At 47.5% G+C, this 16087-nt stretch overlaps 1 pseudogene; it reads right to left on the bottom strand.

Moving 5' to 3' along the window:
- Positions 1-1059: 1059 nt before the first annotated feature.
- LOC139155769 (zinc finger protein 850-like) overlaps positions 1060-16087 on the bottom strand; it is a 54781-nt pseudogene continuing 39753 nt past the window's right edge.

The raw sequence follows: 16087 nt of genomic DNA, 5'->3' as shown, positions 1-16087 counted from the left end.
AAAATGGGGTCTAGGAAAGAAGCAGTGATAGCCTATATACGGTAGAAGAAATGTTTCCAAAAGGATTTGTAAAAAACAAAAAGCAAAAGAGAATACCCATCAAACTAAATGGCTGACAACCAGGCTAAAAATGACAACAATAACAATAAAAACAACAACAAGAGAGTTGGAAGGGACCTTGGAGATCTTTTAGACCAACCTAAGCAGGTTAGGCAGGGAACCTGTCTTGTACTTCAGACAAATTATTATCCAACATCTGCTTAAAACCTTCCATTGTGTTGGAACATTCACAACTTCTGGAAGTAATCTGTTCCACTGATTAATTGTTCTAACTGTCAGGAAACTTCTTAGTGCTAAGTTACTTCTATCCTTGTTTAGTTTCCACCCATTGTTTCTTGTTCTACCCTCAGGTACTTTGGAGAATAGGTTGACTCCCTCTTCTTTGTGGCATCCCCTGAGATATTGGAACACTGCTATCATGTCACCCCTGGCCCTTCTTTCATTAAACTAGACATACCCAGTTCCTGCAATTATTCTTCATATGTTTTAGCCTCCAGTACCAATCATTTTTGTTGTTCTTCTCTGCACTTTTTCTAGAGTCTCACTCAACGCACAAAGTACAAACATACATATCTACAAGACCAACATAGAAAAAAAAGGGGGGATATTTTCTCCTAAATTTAATCGCTGCAGCCAGTATGGGCCCACATAGTTGGCCATCTCCAGGTGCCATCAAACAAACTATGTCAGCTGGCTGGACCTCGGGGAAGAGCCTTCTCTGGGGTGGTTCCAACCCGTTGGAACCAACTGCCTCTGGTCTTCCAGAAAGCTGTTAAGACCGGGCTTTTCCGGCAGGCCTTGAATTAGGCTGATTGTAGGCATGTATAATAGAGTTTAATAGAGTTTCTAATTTAATAGAGTTTTTAATAGAGAGCTGAGCCACCCCGAGTCTTCAGAATCGAATCAATCAATCAATCAATCAATCAATCAATCAATCAATGTTTTTATATTATTGTTATTTTTATTTTTAGATTTTAACTTTTTAAATTTTTGTTGCATCCAATTATTATACACTCAGAGTCCTTTTGGAGTGAGCGGCATATAAAGACAATAACAATGATAACATTAACGATAACGATAACGACAAGAACAATAATAATAATTTCCTTGTGAAACATAGAAACATAGAAGATTGACGGCAGAAAAAGACCTCATGGTCCATCTAGTCTGCCCTTATACTATTTCCTGTATTTTATCTTAGGATGGATATATGTTTATCCCAGGCATGTTTAAATTCAGTTACTGTGGATTTACCAATCATGTCTGTTGGTAGTTTGTTCCAAGCATCTACTATTCTCAGTAAAATAATATTTTCTAATATTGCTTCTGATCTTTCCCCCAACTAACCTCAGATTGTGCCCCCTTGTTCTTCTGTTCATTTTCCTACTAAAAACACTTCCCTCCTGAACCTTATTTAACCCTCTAACATATTTAAATGTTCCAATCATGTGCCTTCTTTCCCTTCTGTCCTCCAGACTATACAGATTCAATGTTGTCAATATCTTTTTGTAGGTGTGTTTCCAGAACTGAACACAGTATTCCAAATGTGGTCTCACCAACTCTCTATACAGCGGGATCACAATCTCCCTCTTCCTATTTATTATACCTCTAGCTATTCAGCTAAGCATTCTACTTGCTTTCCTTACCGCCTGACCGCAATGTCCATCCATTATGAGACTGTCAGAAATCACTACCCCTAAATCCTTCTCTTCTGAAATATTTTCTAATACAGAACTGCCAATACAATACTCAGATTGAGGATTCCTTTTCCCAAAGTGCATTATTTTACATTTGGAAACATTAAACTGCAGTTTCCATTGCTTTGACCATTTATCTAGTAAAGCTAAATCATTTGCCATATTACAGACGCCTCCAGGAATATCAACCCTATTGCACATTTTAGAGTCATTGGCAAATATGCAAACCTTCCCTACCAAACCTTCCCCTATATCACTCAGAAACATATTAAAAAGAATAGGACCCAGAACAGACCCTTGTGTGCAATAAGGGATGATTTATGCTTGAAGTAATGTCGACAGATTGGACAATTCAAAGATTTCTCAATGGTGTAAGTCCTCTGGTGTCTCAACAGTCTGAAATTATAAATATAATCTTTCCCACGAAAAGGACATTCAAATGGTTTCTTTCATGTGTGAATCCTCTGGTGTAGCACGAAGTTGCAATTCTGACTGAAACCTTTCCCACAGATAGGATATTCATAAAATCTTTTTCACAAACTTTACATTTATACATACAACATATTAACATGTTACAAATTTGTACATTTTTCCAATATATCATAAAGAAATATCCTAAATTGGCACTGTTACTTTTAACTCTCATCTGTTTTCCTTCTATGTTTCATGTTACTAGTCTCCCTCTATCTCCTTCTATTCCCTCCACCTATTCTTGCTCTCTTTCCCTCTAACCTTCTTCCCTCCTACCTCGCTATCCTTCCAGTGTGAGTCCCCTGGTGTGTCACCAGGTGGGAACTCTTACTAAAACTTTTTCCAGTCAGGACATTCAAAGGCTTTCTCTCCTGAGTGAGTCCTCTGGTGTGTTACCAGGTGGGAAACCTGACTAAAACTTTTCCCACAGTCAGGACATTCAAAGGGTTTCTCTCCTGTGTGAGTCCTCCGGTGTCTCACCAGGCTGGAATTATCACTAAAACTTTTCCCACAGTCAGGACATTCAAAAGGTTTCTCTCCTGTGTGAATCCTCTGGTGTGTCACTAGGTGAGAACCCTGACTAAAACTTTTCCCACAGTCAGGGCATTCAAAGGGTTTCTCTCCTGTGTGAGTCCTCTGGTGTATCACCAGGCTGGAATTTTGACTAAAACTTTTGGCACAGTCAGGACATTCAAAGGGTTTTTCTCCTGTGTGAGTTCTCTGGTGTATAACGAGGCAGGAATTATCACTAAAACTTCTCCCACAGTCAGGACATTCAAAGGGTTTCTCTCCTGTATGAGTCCTCTGGTGTTTCACCAAGCTGGAATTCTGACTGAAACTTTTCCCACAGTCAGGACATTCAAAAGGTTTCTCTCCTGTGTGAATCCTCTGGTGTTGAACCAGACTGGAATTATCACTAAAACCTTTCCCACAATAAGGACATTCAAAGGGTTTCTCTCCTGAGTGAGTCCTCTGGTGTGTCACCAGGTGGGAACCTTGACTAAAACTTTTCCCACAGTCAGGGCATTCAAAGGGTTTCTCTCCTGAGTGAGTCCTCTGGTGTGTCACCAGGTGCGAACCCTGACTAAAACTTTTCCCACAGTCAAGGCATTCAAAGGGTTTCTCTCCTGTATGTGTCCTCTGGTGTATCACCAGGCTGGAATTTTTACTAAAACCTTTCCCACAGTCAGGACATTCAAAGGGTTTCTCTCCTGTGTGAGTCCTCTGGTGTTGCAACAGGTGGGAACTCTGACTAAAACCTTTCCCACAGTTAGGACATTCAAAGGGTTTCTCTCCTGTGTGAGTCCTTTGGTGTGTCACCAGGCTGTAATTATCACTAAAACTTTTCCCACAGTCAAGACATTCAAAGGTTTTATCTTTTGAGTTAATCCTCTGGTGTATCACCAGGTGAAGTTCCTGCCTCAAATGTTTCCCACAGTCAGGATATTCAAGGGGTTTCTCGCCTGTGTGAATCCTCTGGTGTTCCATGACTGAAATTGTTTCTGAATTTTTTTACACAGTCGGCACATTCAAATGTTTTCTCTTTTTTGCAAGTCTTGGGTGCTTTACTGGAATGGAATTCTCTGTTTGAAATTTTCCTCACAGAAAGGATATTCAAATGGTGTTATTCCTGTGTCTGCATCCTTTAGTGTCTCATAACCAGAGAATTTCTAATGAAATGTTCACACAATCTGCACAGTCATATGTTTCCACCCTCATGTGTGTCTTCTGGCATACCACCATGTTGCCATGTTCACTAAAGACTTAATACATTGGGGGTTCTTTTGTGGCTTCTCTCTTATGTAGTTGGTTCCAAGAATCACAAGGGAAATGTTCTGACCAATTTTTGCTACACTGAGATAGTGTGCATGGCTCTTCTCCTGTCTAGCTCCTCAATGTATAAACAGCTGTGATTTGCAATATCTTGTTTTCCAAAGCTGAGTTCATCCAAAATATGGACAATGACTTGTTTAGTGGTTTCTAGTCATTTTCTTCCTCAGAGGGAGAGGCCTGCATTCCTGTCTGCTCTACATGGCTTTATTATTGACCTTTTCATCTCAACTGACTTCCGATATCTTCCTTTTTTGCTGATGCAGGAAAAACCATGTAACGTATCCTTGAGTTCTGCATAATCTGCTTATTCGAGCTTGAAATGTTTCTTGATTTTCTCTCTCTTGTCTAACAGCTTCTGGAAGAGGAGGAGAATTGTATGATTTTCTTTAATTTCGCTTGATTTTCTTCCCTTTTCAATGTTGTTATTTACAATTGTCCCGAGTGCTCTTATTGCCATCCCCTTTGTCTGAAAGATTAAAAAAAAAGGAGAATTTTAATTGGTTATAAAATAATTAGATATCATTTGAAAAAAGAAAAAAGTATATATTACAGTGATACCTCATCTCACAAATGCCTCTTCATCTGAACTTTTCGTGATATGAACCCGGAGTTTAAGATTTGTTTGCCTTTACTTAAGAACCATTTTCACCTTACGAACCCGAGCCCGGGTGCCTGTGCTCTCTTACTGCCCCAGGGATTCCCCTGCATTGTGACTGTCACCGTTCGGAATTTCCTATTTTCTTGCTGCCCCTGCTGAGATTCCCTTCTGGGAGGTTTTGTTCGGCTGAGCTGCATCGAGAGGAGCTAAGCGGCTGGAGACGCTGCAAGCCCACCGGCTAGGGTGGCCGCGGCTGAACCAAGTCAGGAGCGGAAGGGCAAACAAACAAATGAATCAGCAGTTCAAATCTCACCCCCGGCTCAAGGTTGACTCAGCCATCCTTCCTTCCGAGGCTGATAAAATGAGAACCCAGATTGTTGCAGAGGGCAACATTTTGCATTTTCCCTAGTTTATGGCAAAGTTTGCAGCTACACCATTTATTTTTGTGATGTACAATTAGCTGGAATGAAACATGACTCCACACCCTTCTGTTACACAAAAGCATCCAAGGTTAAATCGTGAAGTAAAGCGATGCATAATACGGCAGGTGGACACATTTCTCATTTTGATCTAAACTCCATCTTGATGGAATGGTGTTGCGTTCAACTCTACTGTAAAAGGACCTCCTGGAAGGACCCTCCTTGGAAGCTTAATTTCATCCCGATCTGCTATTTTTGTCAAGTATGTATTGGCAGTATAGAAAGATATAACGACGTTTAAATATGTGATAGTAGTAAGAGAGAAACCTTAGGACAGGGGACGGAAGGCACTCTGGTGCACTTATGCACGCCCCTTATACTAGAAGATCAGTTAAGCGAACTTAAAACGAAGGACATCAATGCTCAAAGGGCTCGCCTACAAACAGAATTCTAGTTCTAAAAGTTAGGGCTGTTTAGGCATGAAACCTGGCTGAGTGACTTTGGGCCTCTCTTTGTCTCTGTCCCTATCTCTATCTCTCTCTTTGGCTGGGGTGGGGTGCTGTAGGGTTTCCTGCTCAGGCAGGGGGTTGGACTCGATGACCTAACGGTCCCTTTCAACTCTATTAATAAATAAAATAAAATCTGTCTCTACACACACACACATACACAAAGAGAGAGAGAGCAGGGGTATATTCTAGTTTTCGTCGCTGCCAGAGACCTGCACTTCAGCCTTTTCCCAGTGCCAGCGGAGGAAGCCAGTGCTCTGCGAAGAGACGCCCAGTCGGCTGGCAGCTACCTGTCAGCCTAAGCTTTTGTCGCCTGCGAAGAAGCCATGGAACAGAGCAAACGCCTTCAGGAAAGCAGAGGGCAAAGCTCTCCCTCCCCTTGTTGAATTGTTTGCTCTGTTCTCCGGCTTCTTCACAGGCGACAAAAGCTTAGTCTGACAGGTAGCTGCCGGGAAACCCCTGGGCTCCACCGAAGCCCCTGCCGCTTCAGGGAAGGCTCCGTGTTGCTCAGAACGCTGTGATGGCAGCGCGCTTTCTCTTCCAGGTGCCTGAAGGCCTTGTCATACAGAAGCAAAAAGCTGGGTTCTGTTCTGCGATGTCCTCCGGGGGCACCAGCCGCCTTCCTGCCCTGCCCCAGGGATGGCGCGTTCGGGCCCCACACTGGAGCTGTGCCTTGTGCCCTTTCTGAACTTGGGAAGGCTCTTCCACTGGAAGGCGGAAGAGGAGGAGGCGTGGTTCCGGCTTTGGGTCCGGCCCACATTTCTCCTCCCGCACGGCCGGGCCGGCCACGCCTCTTCCTAAACTCCCTCCTTCTCCTCTTCCTCCTCCTCCTTGTTGTTAATGGTGAATATTCTGAGCAGAGATTGGTTACAAGTGGTGTTCTGGGTCCTATTCTTTTTAATATGTTTGTGAGTGACATAGGGGAAGGTTTGGTAGGGAAGGTGTGGCTATTTGCTGATGACTGTAATGTGTGGAATAGGGTTGATATTCCTGGAGGCATCTGTAATATGGCAAATGATTTAGCTTTACAGTACTAGATAAGTGGTCAAAGCAATGGAAACTGCAATTTAATGTTTCTAAATGTAAAATAATGCACTTGGGGAAAAGGAATCCTCAATCTGAGTATTTTATTGGCAGTTCTGTGTTAGCAAAAACTTCAGAACAGAAGGATTTAGGGGTAGTGATTTCTGACAGTCTCAAAATGGGTGAGCAGTGTGGTCGGGCAGTAGGAAAAGCAAGTAGGATGCTTGGCTGCATAGCTAGAGGTATAACAAGCAGGAAGAGGGAGATTGTGATCCCGCTTTATAGAGTGCTGTTGAGACCACATTTGGAATACCGTGTTCAGTTCTGGAGACCTCACCTACAAAAACATATTGACAAAACTGAACGGATCCAAAGACAGGCTACAAAAATGGTGGAAGTTTTTAAGCATAAAAAGTATCAGGAAAGACTTAATGAACTCAATCTGTATAGTCTGGAAGACAGAAGAAAAAGTGGGGACATGATTAAAACATTTATATATTTTAAAGGGTTAAATAAGGTTCAGGAGGGAAGTGTTTTTAATAGGAAAGTGAACACAAGAACAAGGGGGAACAACCTGAGGTTAGTTGGGGGAAAGATATGAAACAACGTGAGAAAATATTATTTTACTGAAATAGTAGTAGATCCTTGGAACAAACTTCCAGCAGACGTAGTTGGTAAATCCACAGTAACTGAATTTAAACGTAAGTGGGATAAACATATATCCATCCTAAAATAAAATACAGGAAATAGCATAAGGGCAGAGTAGATGGACCATGAGGTCTTTTTCTGCCGTCAGTCTTCTATGTTTCTATGTTCCTAACTGCGATGAAGGAATCAATCCTTGCCTCCTGTTCTTCAAACTGACGTAGGCAGAGTCCAGAGTCCACTAGTCCCGCGGTGTGTGTGCAACTGCCTCTTGCTTGTTCTTGCTCTTGCTCCCCTGGCAAAAAGGGTGCCCGCTGGAGAAAGAGTGGATCCAGTCATGTTCCCCAATTTCCCTGGAAAGTATTGGGGCGGGGCTTATTTAAATACATGTCCTAAAAAGCCCTGTTTGGGCTTATTTTCAGGACATGTCTCATTTTCGGGGAAACACTGTATATGCAATGAGAGAAAAATATACACCCATCTACACACAAACACACACAAATATATATGAAGAAAATCTATCTCTTCCAAGTCTGACAAAATGTCAGAAAATGGTTAATATTAAACCTTCTGAGCTAAATTTAGAGGTGTGGGGGTTTTAAACGATGAAATTAGGCGTTGATTGCTTACCTGAACGCCTCTTCTCGTATGATGAGCGAGTTTAGTTTATTTGTATGCCGCCCCTCTCCGAAGACTCGGGGCAGCTCACAGCAAAGCAGTAATATAATACATTACAAATCTAATAATAAAAAATTATTATCCAGTCATGTGGGTAGCTCACTCTCCAATCCGTCGAGGACTGAGCCTAGACTTTAAAAAGCCTGCTGGATCCGCCCCTTCCCCAGAATTCGCGAATCCGTAGACTTAGGCTCAAGTGTGGTGGCTCAATAGTGTTCAACTCTCATGATAGGAAAAGATACAGGTTAATGGAATAACCATAGTTAGAAAGGAAAAACAGGGAGGGAAGTGACTGCTGTACCCGCTCATCGTACGAGAAGAGGCGTTCAGGTAAGCAATCAATGCCTATTCTCCCTACTGAGAGAGCGAGTCCAGCAGTCACATGGGACATACCCAATAGCAGTGTTCCCTCTAATTTTTTCCCGGTGTGGGCAGAAAGGTATAGTGTCTGAGCAGCAGTCCTTTTGGGACTGGGCGGCATAGAAGTCTAAATAAATAAATAAATAAAGTGTGAGCGCACACTATCAGGCGTACGCGAGTTCTGACATCCATAATTCGCTCCCCCTCCTTTCTCTTTCCTCCTTCCTCTCTCATCTCTTTCCTTTCTCTCCCTCCCTTTCTCTTTCCGTTCTCTCCCTCCCTCTTCCTCTCTATCCTTTATATATGTCTCTTTCTTTCTCCCTCCATCATTCCCTCTTTTTCTCCCTCCCTTTCTCTCCCTCCCTCTTTCTCTCTATCCTTTCTATCTGTCACTCTTTCTTTCTCTCCCTCCTTCATTCCCTCTTTGTCTTTCCCTCCCTCCCTTTCTCTCTATCCTTTATAGCTCTCACTCTTTCTTTCTCTTCCTCCTTCATTCCCTCTTTCTCTCCCTCCTTTTCTCTCTTTCCTTTCTCTCCCTCCCTCCTTCTCTCTATCCTTTATATCTCTCACTCTTTCTTTCTCTTCCTCCATTCCCTCTTTCTCGCCCTCTTTTTCTCTCTTTCCTTTCTCTTCCTCCCTCTTTCTCTCTATCATTTATATCTCTCTCTTTCTTTCTCTCCTTCCTCTCCCTCCCTCGCTTTCTCTCCCTCCCTCCCTCTTTCTATCCTTTATATCTCTCACTCTTTCTTTGTTTCTCTTCCTTCTTCATTCCCTCTATCTCTCCCTCCTTTTCTCTCTCTTTCCTTTCTCTCCCTCCCTCTCTCTCTATCCTTTATACATCTCTCTTTCTCTCCCTCCTTCATTCCCTCTTTCTCTCTATCCTTTATATCTCTCTCTTTCTTTCTCTCCCTCTTTCATTCCCTCTTTGTCATCGAGTTGGTGGCATGGGCGGTGGATTCACACAGACACCCCGCACGGACGAACATCAGGCTGGTGGCGTGGCCGGCGGATTCGCGCCTCCCCCCACATGGATAGACATCGGGCTGGCGGCAGTGCCGGCGGATTCGCCCCACCCCTGCACGTACGGACATTGGGCTGGCGGGGTGACCGGCGGATTGCCCCCCCCCCCAGCACGTACAGACATCGGGTTGGTGGTGGGCAGCCAGCTTTGCTGACGCCGGCCAGCAAAGCTGGCTTTCCGGGAAAACAGCGCACTTTTCAAATTCGGGCTGGCGTGGCACAAACACTTCTATAGGACTCACTCGCCTCGCTGAGGCCGTGCCGAGGCCCGCTCGCCTCATGGAGCCCCACTCCGCCTCGGCCTCCTCCGCCGCCCGGCTGGGCTGCCTGCGGGACTCGCACAGAAAAGCAGCGAATTTGAAAAGCGCGCTGCTTTCACAGAAAGCCGGCTTTGCTGGCTGCCAGCCGCCAGCCCGATGTCCGTACATGCTAGGGGGGAGCAATCCGCCGGCCACCCCACCAGCCCAATGTCCGTACGTGCCGGGGGGGAATCTGCCGGCACTGCCGCCAGCCCGATGTCCATCCGTGTGGGGCTGGGGTGAATCCGCCGGCCATGCCAGCAGCCTGATGTCAGTCCATGCGGGGCCCCCCGAATCCGTCGATGAGAAAGAGGGAATGAAGGAGAGAGAGAAAGAAAGAAAGAGAGGCCCCCCGCACGGACGGATATCAGGCTGGTGGCGTGGCCGGCAGATTCGCGCCTCCCCCCACATGGATGGACATCGGGCTGGCGGCAGTGCCGGCAGATTCGCCCCCCCCTGCACGTACGGACATTGGGCTGGCGGGGTGACCGGCGGATTGCCCCCCCCCAGCACGTACAGACATCGGGTTGGTGGTGGGCTGGCTTTCCGGGAAAACAGCGCACTTTTCAAATTCGGGCTGGCGTGGCACAAACACTTCTATAGGACTCACTCGCCTCGCTGAGGCCGTGCCGAGGCCCGCTCGCCTCATGGAGCCCCACTCCGCCTCGGCCTCCTCCGCCGCCCGGCTGGGCTGCCTGCGGGACTCGCACAGAAAAGCAGCGAATTTGAAAAGCGCGCTGCTTTCACAGAAAGCCGGCTTTGCTGGCTGCCAGCCGCCAGCCCGATGTCCGTACATGCTAGGGGGGAGCAATCCGCCGGCCACCCCACCAGCCCAATGTCCGTACGGACGGATATCAGGCTGGCGGTGTGGCTGGCGGATTCGTCCCCCCCCCTGCACGGACGGACATCAGGCTGGCGGCGTGGCTGGCGGATTCGTCCCCCCCTGCACGGACGGACATCAGGCTGGCGGCGTGGCTGGCGGATTGGCTCCCCCCCCCCCGCACGCACGGACATCAGGCTGGCGGCGTGGCTGGCGGATTGGCTCCCCCCCCCCCGCACGCACGGACATCAGGCTGGCGGCGTGGCTGGCGGATTCGTCCCCCCCCCTGCACGGACGGACATCAGGCTGGCGGCGTGGCTGGCGGATTCGTCCCCCCCTGCACGGACGGACATCAGGCTGGCGGCGTGGCTGGCGGATTGGCTCCCCCCCCCCCCGCACGCACGGACATCAGGCTGGTGGCGTGGATGGTGGATTCACCCCCACACACACATGGACGGACATCAGGCTGGCACATTCGGGGGGCCCCACACACACGGACAGACATCGGGCTGGCGGGCAGCCAGCTTTGCTGACGGGTGCAGGGTTCAAGCCCTGTGCTGGCCAGCAAAGTCGACTTTCCGGGAAAGCAGTGCGCTTTTCAAATGCGCTGCTTTCCTACACCTTTTACCTGGGCAGGGTGGGGAGACGGCCACCTTCTCCCCCCCCTGCCCAGGAAAGAGGTGCAGGAAAGCAGCGCATTTGAAAAGCACACTGCTTTCCCGGAAAGCCGGCTTTGCTGGCCGGCATGCCCTCCCCTTGGCTCTGCCTCCCGCTGCCGCCACGCAGCTCACCTCAGAAGCCTTGACGCTTTGCTGGCCTGCACGGCGTGGGGGAGGAGGCCGATTCTGGGCCCGTTGCCCCTGGCTCCAGGGGGCAGCTCCCAGCACAGCGGCTGGGAAGGAGGCCAACGCCTCCTCCGACACCGAAGGGAAGCGGAAGGGCGTGGGAGGAGATGGGCGCGGCCGACGGCAGAGCCCAGGAAGCCGGGGCTTTCTCTCCCACCAACAGCTTGGGAGGGGCGGATCAGCTGTCGGTCGGGGAGAAACCCGCTCTGCGCCAGCTTGGAAAACTCTGCGCTGTCCTTAAAATTTGCCTGCGCTATAGCGCGCTGCGCAGCTTACAGGGAACTATGCCCAATAGATGAGTCCCTAGGGAGGGATTAGTTCGCTATCGTGAGAGATAACGGATTGGAGGACTCTTCTGCCGAAGGCAGCATCCGCTGAAGCGTATGAATCAATTTTGTAGTGCCTTATGAAGGAATTTGGAGAGGCCCAAGTGGCTGCTTTGCAGACTTCTTCCAATGGAGCTTGAGTTGCCCATGCGGCAGATGTGGCTGCACTTCTTGTGGAGTGTGCCGTGATACTTCTAGGTATGCTGAGGGAAGCTGACTCATAGGCCTTTGAGATAGTCCCTCGGATCCAACGACCTATTACGGTTGAAGATACCTTGGATGCCAGGGATCTGGGATGGTAGGCCATGAATAGGGCTTCAGACCTTCGAATGGGTCTCGTCCTTTGGATAAAGATTCTCAGCGCTCTGGTGAGATCTAAGGTGTATTATCTGACCGCAAGATGATGGTTCTGGTTGGAACAATAGGAAGGCAACACAATGTCCTGGGATCTGTGGAACATGGAACTGACCTTGGGTAGAAAGGTGGGGTCTAGACGCAGGACTACATTGTCAGAATGGAACTAGTATAGATCCTGCCGAATGGAAAGGGCTGCCAATTCTTAGATGCGTCAGGCAGAAGTTATCGCCACCAGGAATGCTACCTTGTAAGATAGGTACCTGAAGGATGCTGATCTCAGGGGTTCATATGGTGCCTAAGTGAGGGAATGGAGAACCCGCGGTAAGTCCCAGGACGGGTATCTGTGAACCTTGGAAGGCCTGAGGTTTGAAATACCTCTAAGAAATTCTTGAATTTCTGGAAAGGAGCAGAGTGGTTGTCTGTGAGGCCCTGCTAAGACCGAAGATAAAGCAGCCAGATGACGTCGGATAGTGCTGGATGAGAGGCCTTGATGGAACCCTTTCATAAGAAAGGCTACAACCCTGTGAATGCGAATGCACAGGGGGGATAGATCCTCCTGTGAGCACCATTGGTGAAACTTGGACCAGGTATGGTCGTAAATCTTGTTGGTGGAGACTCTTCTGGCTTTTAGGATTATTTCTATAGTGTCCGGGTCATAGCCTCGCAGATCTAAGTCACGCCGGATAATAGCCAAGCTGTGAGGTGGAACCACTCCGGATCTGGATGGTGAGAGGCTCCCTGCTGTAACATGTCCTCTGAAACGGGGTCCTGGATTGATAGATGTTGAAGGTCCGCGAACCAGGGCTGGCATGGCCAGCAAGGGGCTATCAGAATCACCTGAGCCTTCTTGAGGACGATCTTGTGGATCACATCTGGGAGATTTGGAATTGGAGGCAGGTTTGCTGAAACAGAGCCGGATGAAGGCTCCACTCTCCTGGATCCAGAGTCGACTGGGAAAGCCAATCTGCCTGCACACTGAGTGGTCGGCCCATAATGACTGTAAATATCTCTCTGCCCAGAGACCTAGTTTCAGGGTTTCTCTCATCAGGGCCTTGGACCTGGTGCCCCCTTGTCTGCAAATATGACTCTTTGTAGCTATATTGTCCGTGAGAATCAGGGCATCTTGATTGATGATGTGAGGTTTGAATTGTTTGAGGGCCAAAGACACTGCTCTCAATTTCAGCCAGTTGATAGGTCTGGAAGCCTCCTCCGCTGACCACGTGCCTTGGGCTATTTATTTATAATGGGTAAGTAAGTAAGTAAGTAAGTAAGTAAGTAAGTAAGTAAGTAAGTAAGTAAGTAAGTACTACCTGTGCAACCAAAGATGCCAAACACTCCTCAACAGCTATTTCTCAGAAAATGCTGGATGAAGCACAATTTAACTTTTTAAATACATGTTAAGATAAGAAATACCATACTTATTGGCAAGACCTCTCCAGTCTGTGGCAGTCGGTTTTAGTGGGGGGTCAGAGGTCAACCTCTAGGTCTCTCCCTTGTGGGATGCCTCAGGGGCCGGTCCTCTCCACCCTGCTATTCAATATCTACATGAAACTGCTGGGAGAGATCATCCAAGGGCATGGGTTGAGGTATCATCAGTATGCTGATGAAACCCAGCTGTACATTTCTACCCCATGTTCAGTCGGTGAAGCAGTGGAAGTGATGTGCTGGTGTCTGGAGGCTGTTAGAGTCTGGATGGGTGTCAATAGGCTCAAACCCAACCCTGACAAGACGGAGTGGCTGTGGGTTCTGCCTCCCAAGGACAATTCCATCTGTCCGTCCATTACCCTGGGGGGGGGGAATCACTGACCCCCTCAGAGAGGGTTCACAACTTGGGCGTCCTCCTCAATCCACAGCTAACAAGTTTGCCTGATACACTAGTTGCGACCCTATTTGGACAGGGAGTCATTGCTCAGTCGCTCATGCCCTCATCACGAGGTTCGACTACTGCAATGCTCTCTACATGGGGATACCTTTGAAGAATGTTTGGAATTTAAAGATTGTGCAGAATGCGGTCACTAGAGCTATCGTGGGCCTTCCTAGATTTGCCCACATTTCGTCAACACTCCGCAGCCTGCACTAGCTGCCAATCAGTTTCCAGTCACAATTCAAAGTGTTGGTAATGACCTATAAAGCCCTACATGGCATTGGACCACAATACCTTCGGAACCGCCTTCTACCGCACGAATCCCAGCGACCGATAAGGTCCCACAGAGTTGGCCTTCTCCGGGTCCCGTCGATTAAGCAATGTCATCTGGCAGGCCCCATGGGAATAGCCTTCTCTGTGACGGCCCTGGCCCTCTGGAATCAACTCCCCCCGGAGAGCAGAACAGCCCCCACCCTCCTTGCCTTTCGCAAGTTACTTAAGACCCACCTTTGTTGCCAGGCATGGGGATAACTGAGATACCCCTGAACACATACAGTTTTATAAATGGTATGATTGTATTGAATGGTTCTTAATGATGGGTTTCTTAAATGTTTTGTTTCTTTTAAATATTGGATTTGTATATTGTTGTGATTGTTGTGAGCCGCTCCGAGTCTCCGGAAAGGGGTGGCATACAAATCTAATTAATAATAATAATAATAATAATAATAATAATAATAATAATAATAATTAAAATTTTCATTGATTGGTATTAAAAGAAATGAGAAGAAGAATAAAATATAAAAAAGGAGACTATATCTGAGCAGAGCTAATCTCCTCAGGAAAGGCCTCCCCCCTTTTTCAAATTCTTAACTGCTGGCAGCCATTTTATAATCACAGCTTTGCATCAGCCATTTTATCTGGGCCTTTACTTTAATGGCTGGCAGAAACCCAATGGCTCAAGGCTCAGAGGTACAATCCTTATCTCCCTCTGCTCCTGAACGGGAATCTAACTCTCCAGGTGCCAGTGCCTTAGGCTACTCATTTGCTCATTCCAGGAAACGTGTCTTAAAGACAAAGAAGGGTAGGCCGAAAGCCAGCAAGGCCTCAAAAAAATCTGAAACTAGGCTGCATAAGGCCTTAACTAAAATCTGTGACCAGGCTTCAAAATCTCATGCTGTCTCGAGTGGGGGATACCTCTCAGCAATTCTGTCCTGATGGGATCTAATAATTTAGTACTGGCAGATACTGATATTTGGGGCTTTTCTTTAACTTTTTAAACCCCTCCTCTCCTCTTTCTCCTCCCCCTCCTGATTCTCTGCCTTCCATCTTATTTCAAACTCCTGCTCCTCCTGCAATGTCTGTCCAGGCCTTTCCCTCTATTCCATTCTTACAGGATCCCAACAATGTACAAGCCATTATCTCAGCAGCTCTTACTCAGAGTATTGCACAGTGCATGCAATTCATGAGGGGAACCCAAACCTCTGTTGCCACTGCTCCTCAACTCAATATGCCACCTCTCGTGAGTCACCCTCAGAACCAGAACTGACAAAATATGTCTATATCTACCTATGTGGCAGAATTCAGGAATCCTTCTGAGGAGGACGAAGGGGGTCCTGATATAGAGCTATCCAATGATGAGGGCATAGACCCAGAACCCCCAGCAATGGTGGGGCTGTTCCATCCTGCCCTCTTTCGCTCTTTATTATTTAAAGCTCGCAATGTTGGCAACATTTCTGCTGCAGCCCCTTATGCCACTCCTGGGTCAGATATCAATCCCCTTTTCTCCTTATGTACACCGGAGGCCCAGGTGATGCCATGTCCACCCCTCTTTGTCCATGCAGTCCATGGGCAGTGGCAATCCCCTTCAACAGGGACTCTATCCTTGACCAATGATAGGAAATTCTTTACCGTTGCCCCAAAATTAGCTCCCACACTCAACGCTCCAGCAGTTACGGCTCTCCTATCTCCCACCAATCTTCCTGGCGATGCTGCAGAGCTGTTATGGCTGGAGGACAAGAGACTCGAGCAGACCCTTGTCATGAATCATCACACAGGCGCCTGGGCGGTAAGGGCAGCCACTTCGGCTTCCTTCTTTTCTAGAGCTAACAATCTTGTTACGAGACTTGCAGGAAAGGATTCCAGCGACAGATACCAGATTTCACCAGGACATAGCCAAGATGATAGCAACCGCTCGCTTCCCTACAAACGGCCAGGTTCCCATCCTCTAGCATGGTCACATCAGTCATAGCTCGCAGAAACCTTTGGC

This window comes from Erythrolamprus reginae, unplaced genomic scaffold, assembly GCF_031021105.1.
Source record: "Erythrolamprus reginae isolate rEryReg1 unplaced genomic scaffold, rEryReg1.hap1 H_53, whole genome shotgun sequence".
Classification (NCBI taxonomy): Eukaryota; Metazoa; Chordata; class Lepidosauria; order Squamata; family Dipsadidae; genus Erythrolamprus; species Erythrolamprus reginae.
The sequence above is the reverse complement of the archived record's forward strand: the minus strand, read 5'-3'. Positions and strand labels throughout refer to the sequence as shown.